The sequence below is a fragment of the Thamnophis elegans genome, chromosome Z, assembly GCF_009769535.1.
Source record: "Thamnophis elegans isolate rThaEle1 chromosome Z, rThaEle1.pri, whole genome shotgun sequence".
NCBI classification, from domain to species: Eukaryota; Metazoa; Chordata; class Lepidosauria; order Squamata; family Colubridae; genus Thamnophis; species Thamnophis elegans.
In genome coordinates, this window is record NC_045558.1 from 115,950,156 (window position 1) to 115,956,287 (window position 6,132).

Genomic DNA, 6,132 nt, shown 5'->3' on the forward strand with positions numbered 1-6,132 from the left:
GATACTCCTGATCAGGGACGTGCAGTCACTAGAGGCAGGGGAGGCGTGGCCTCACCAGTCATGAGGAAAAGGAAAGAATTTTAAAGAATTTTTTAAAAATAATTAAAGCCAAGGTAGTTGCTGCCAGATTCCAAGTCACAGTGACTTGGAGTCTGCTTAGTGTTAACTATAGGAGGAGGCGAGAGAACTATGGGTCTCCTGTGCATAAGGAATTTTTCACCTTTTAAGAGTTAAGCAAGGGTTAAAAAGCGAAAAATTTCGTATGCAAAGGAGACACGTGATTATCCTGCCTCCTGATCTGGGAGCAGAGAATCATGCTTTGCACTTGAGCGACTGCGCAATCTAGCAGCAGGAGCCTTGCTTGTAAAACACGTCTGTGTAAGCAAGTTCAACTCTCCACTTTGCATCGCAGGAGCCGCCAAGAGCAGAACCATCAGAAGACTTAGAGGTCCCTTATTTCAAAAACTCTCCCTTAAGTCTTAAACTTGATGCTGGGCTGGTTGGTTTTAGGGTGTTGTGATCCAAGTCTTTTTGGATAGTTCAGGGCTTTTCAATTTTTTTCAGTGGTTTTCTAAAAACAATGCATGATTTTTTTTGTGAGATCATCTCCCAATAATTGATAAATAATTGGGAATCACCAAGCGCCTTTGCTGCAGCACCCCGGGTATGGTGCTGGGCTGCAGGTCTGCAGCAAAGGCGCTTGGCGGCTCCTGCGATGCAAAGTGCCCCATCACCGCCGAGGCCAACATTCACGCCGCCGCCGATGCCGCCGCCCGCCCGCAGCATTGGCGGCGGTGTGAATGTCGGCCTCAGCAGTGGCGGGGCACTTTGCGTCCCAGGAACTTCATTGGCTGCCACTGCCGCCACTCTCCCCTCTGCCCTAGCCGTGGCTTATGCCGCGTTCAGAGTGCTGCCCTTTCGGAAAGCCCCGCCGAAGCCCCAGCACTGTGTTCGCTATAGAGGGGGACACATCCCACCTGTATGGCAGACACAGCGCCAGGGCTTTAAAGCCCTGCCGCTGTGTCCGCCATAGAGCGGGACGCATCCTGCCTGTATGGTGGACACAGTGGCAGGGCTTCAGTGGGGCTTTTGAAAAGCCGTGCCAGGGCTTTGGCGGGGCTTTCCGAAAGCCCCACCGAAGCCCGGTGCTGGCAGACATAGGGCGGTAGACATATGGTGGCTTTTGCCCGCTTGCCTCACCAGCCATAAAGCTCACAGCACGTCACTGCTCCTGATGACAACAATTGGACCAAACGTTTGGTGGGCTCCGTAGTACCCTGAGCTCTCTGGCCTGCTGGCAAAACTATGTCTTCATGCTTTTTTAAAGAATGTCGGGGTAGGGGAGCAACCTTATTATTTCTGCAAGGATGATGTTTCACATATATCTTCAACTCCTCTCAGTTTAAAAAGAACGCCTGCATGACATCCTCTCTTTCTCTTCTTGTCCCTCCATTTTCTCCGCCTCCTCCTTCCTGCAGGGATATTAATCCATGGCTCCCCCCAGGAGCCTAGCTGCCTCCTCTGGTATTTTATGAGAACGTATAAAATTGTCCTAATAGTCTTTTCACATTTCAATTCAATTTATAACACGGCTTGCCGACTATAGATGCCCCTTGCCCCACAGGATTCATCCAGGTGTGCAGCCATCTTGAATGGCAGTTGGAACTAACTTAAATTCATTAAGCTCCTCTGTGTGTTCTCCTTCAAGAGTTGTTGAAGGATGATGTTGTGGCCAGCTTTTCCAAAGGCTAAATAAAGGCTTGCCGACTATAGATGCCCCTTGACCACACTGCACACTGAAAAAAGGAGTGCCTAGCCACAGCATACATGTATGCAGCCATCTTGACTCCTAGGTGTTGGAATCTTGGAATAGCTTGGAAAACTTTGAAACTCCTGATCTAAAGAATAAGGAGGGAACCAATATTAGATTCCATACTGCTAAGTCCTCGACTTGCGACTGGTCCTAAAGTCCTCGACTTACAACTGGCCGCAAGTCCTCAATTAAGACTGACAGCTGGCAACAGTCTAGCCGTGCCTGATTGGCTAAGATGTGGATGGCTGAGTGCGGGATGCCAGAGGCGCTCCCATTGGTCGCCCAGTTTGACAGCTCCCGTATAAATAGCAGGGCGAGGTGCTGAATCCTATCTGAACATAGTTATCTGTTGGTGTTTTACAATAAATAGCTGTTCACTCACCTCAGCCGCCTCATGTCTCATCTGTTCTTCGAACTTCAACACTGGTGACGAGGATGGGATGCTGACAGTGCCGCCTGAACAGCTCTAGAAAATAAATAGTACTTGGGAGACCGCCTCCTGCCGATTACCTCCTCGAGACCAATTAGATCTCATAGATTAGGCCTCCTCCGAGTGCCATCTGCCAGCCAGTGCCGGCTGGCCACTACGCGGAGGAGAGCCTTTTCAGTGGCAGCTCCGACCCTCTGGAACGAGCTACCCGTGGGGATCCGTACCCTCACCACCCTTCAGACCTTCCGCGCAGCCCTCAAGAACTGGCTATCCTGCCAGGCCTGGGGGTAGAGATTGATCTGCCCCCACCCGAATGTTGGATGAATGTTGTTTACTTTTTAATTATATGTAATGTTATATGTTATTGTCTGTACACCCCCCCCCCATGAGTTGTTAGCCGCCCTGAGTCCCCTCAGGGAAAAGGGCGGCCTATAAATAAACCCATTCAATTCAGTTCAAATCAATTCAATATAAAAACAAGGGAGTGGGTTTCTTTTCTGTCTCTGAACAAAACGGCAATTTACCTCACGCTCAGTCATGGCTTCGCTTTCACCCTTCGCTCAGTCTGGTACCGCCGGTGAGTCTTGGGCCGGGTTTCTGGAGCATTTTGAATGTTTTTATAATCGCTAACAACAACCACAACCTGCCTGCGGACCGCAAATGCAGTTTCTTTTTGAGCTCCTGCGGTCTGGAAATGTTCAATTTGGCCAGGGCTCTCGCTTCACCTCAGGCCATATATGAGCTCAGCTGAGACACTCTCATATCGAAGCTTAGAAACCATTACGCTCCCACACCATCGACGATCGCCCACCGCTACGCATTTTGTCAGTGTGTCCAAAAAGAGTCCGAGACTGTGAGCCAGTTCTTACAGTCTCTCTGGATGGCAGCGATCCAGTGCGAGTTCGTCAACCTCAACGACTCGCTTATGGAGTACTTTGTGTGCTGGGTGCAAGACCTCCGTTTGAAACAGAGACTGTTGGCAAGGGCAGAGATAACATTGCAAGAGCCGCCGAACTATCAGAGCAGTCCACGGCTGAGATGCATCACATCCAACTGCCGCCTCCACCGCCCCACAGAACCTGTCTCATTGATGAGCTCGTGCCCCTCAACGAGCTCGAAGAGGACCAGGTTGACCATTTGAGAGCAGTGCCCAGACGCCTACTGCCGCAGCAGCCTAGACACTCAGCCATCGCTGCTTGCCTGGGTTGCAGGGGCAACCACACTCACTCCGCATGCCCTTTCAAGGCAGCCATTTTCCACAGTTGCAACAAGAAGGAACCCCTGGCTCAGGTCTGCCAGGACATGTTGCCGCTTCCCCCGCAACTGGACGCCCAGCCGCAGTTCTATGGCCAGCCGGCGCAGCCTACAACAGCCCCATCGCCAGCAGCAGCAGAAAGACGACTGATTCGCTGTCAACCGGGCCCTTCCAAATACCCCTGCAGAGTTGGTCAGCAAGGTGACGGCCCACTCTAAGAAAATTACTGTGTCCCTGCTGTTGGAGGGATTGCCCTGCACCACGGTTCCTCCCGCTCCCTCCTGTCTTGTGCCACCTTGTCACAGCTGTGTCCGAATGTCCAAGACCAGCTGTCACCACCTGACACTACCCTTAAAGACTACCAGGGGACTCAAATTCCCACCCTGGGCTGTCATGCTTGTGGGTAGATTATTGGGGTTTCCATGGCAGCCTTCCCATTCTAGTCGTGGAGAAGCTGCTACCAGCCCTATTGGGGCTTGATTGGTTCTCCTCACTGGGCCTATCACTTGTGGGGGTGCATCAGACCCTGGCAGTCTCCCCTAGAATTGAAGACGTCATTGCGGAATTCACTGACGTGTTCAATGGTAAGCTGGGGAAATACAAGGGGACCCCTATTTCCCTGAATTTAGACCTCCAGGTTGCTGAAGGCTCTCAGGGTGCCCTTTGCCTTGAGGCTGAAGGTTGATGCTGAACTGGACAAATTGAGGCTGCACTCAGTCCGGCCCATCGAGCCCAACCGCCATCACCGAGCAGCCAGCCCCAGTATCGCTGTGGCCCGCAATTCTTCCTTCAAATGTGGCTCCGTTTGAGGCCTTCACCCAGTCAGGCCTCCCTTACCCTGCTACTTCCTTCCAGCAGCCATTCCAAGTTCCAGCTCCATCCGTCAATGCTCCTCCTGGGTTTCCCTAACATGAGACCTTCACCCAATCAGGCTTCACCTATCCAGCCACTGCCTACCGGCAGCCACGATCTGATTCACCTCCGTCGGACGTGCCCCCTTGCCCCGCCCTACCTTTGCTGCTGGATCCGCCTTTGGGGGTAGGTCCAGATGACGTCACCCGGAGCTACACTCCCTTCGGGGAGGAGCTTCTGCAGGGACCTCTTATCCCGTCGACGACTATGCTGGAACTGAGATGTTCTGGGCGGGTCCACTGCCGGCCCGCCTACTTAAGCAATTGCACATGCGCAACCTTCACGCATGCGCCCTTGCTAGGCAGGAAGGAGTGCTAACTCCTCAACTTGCAACCGGTCCTAAAGTCCTCGACTTACAACTGGCCGCAAGTCCTCAACTTACGACTGACAGCCGGCAACAGCCTAGCCGCGCCTGATTGGCTAAGATGCAGCTGGCTGAGCACAGGCTGCCAGAGGCGCTCCCATGGGTCGCCCTGCTTGACAGCTCCTGTATAAATAGCTATCAAGTAGGGCGAGGTGCTGAATCCTATCTGTACATAGTTATCTGTTGGTGTTTTACAATAAATAGCTGTTCACTCCCTCAGCTACCTCACGGCTCATCTGTTCTTCGAACTTCAACATAACCCCCATGGATGGGAAATGTAGTCCAAGACCTGGAAAAATACAGGCTCCCCCAGGCTTAAGTATGGCATTCAAAGCTTGAATGTCCAAGCCTCTTGCCTCCTTGAGAATGTCACAAAAAGCATCAAGGGCTTTTTAGAGCAGAGGCCGGCAAAGTAAGAGCCATTTCTAGCTAGGGTGTCACTCCCAGCATTGACTGCCTTGGAGGAGAGTCACCGTTCTGGACTGAGAGGACTATAACCAGAAAAGGTTCAAATATCAACTGTTATTGACTGTACTCAATCAAGCCATTTGGGGGGTTTATATAATACGCTGAAGAATTTATTCACCTGAAGATGGGGGTCACACAAAGAACTAAGCCAAGGAAACAAAGCACAATCAAGAGTGATCAAACAGGTATTCAGTGAGACATTCTTGCATTACCACTGCCTTGTTATGTGACTCAAAAGGGAGGAGGACCAAACCATCAGGGGATTATGAACAGGAACATTCAATGCATCCTGAGGCTACCATGGTCTGATTCAAAACAAAGACAACAGAACAGAACTGAGATGAAAGGGATCTTGGGGTCTCCAACCCCATACTCAGGCAGGAAATTACACCATTCCAGACAAACGGTTGTCCAATCTCCTTAAAAACGTCCAGTGTTGAAGCATTCACAAATTCAGGAGGCAAGTTGTTCCACTGATTAATTGTTCTAATTCTCAGGAAATTTCTCCTTACTTCTAGGATGCTTCTCTCCTAGATTAGTTTCCATGCATTCCTTCTAATCCTGCTTTCAGGTGCTTTGGAGAATAGCTTGACTTCCTCTTCTTTCTGGCAGCCCCCGAGGTATTGGAACACTGCTATCATGTCTCCCCTAGTCCTTCTTTTCATTAAACTAGACATACCCAATTCCTGCAACTGTTCTTTATATGTTTTAGCCTGCAGTCCTCTAATCATCTTTGCTGCTCTTCTCTGCAATCTTCCTAGAGCAGGGGTCCTCAAACCTAGCAACTTTAAGACTTGTGGACTTCAACTCCCAGAATTCAGCAGAGCTGGCTGGAGAATTCTGGGAGTTGAAGTCCATAAGTCTTAAAGTTGCCAAGTTTGAAGACCTCT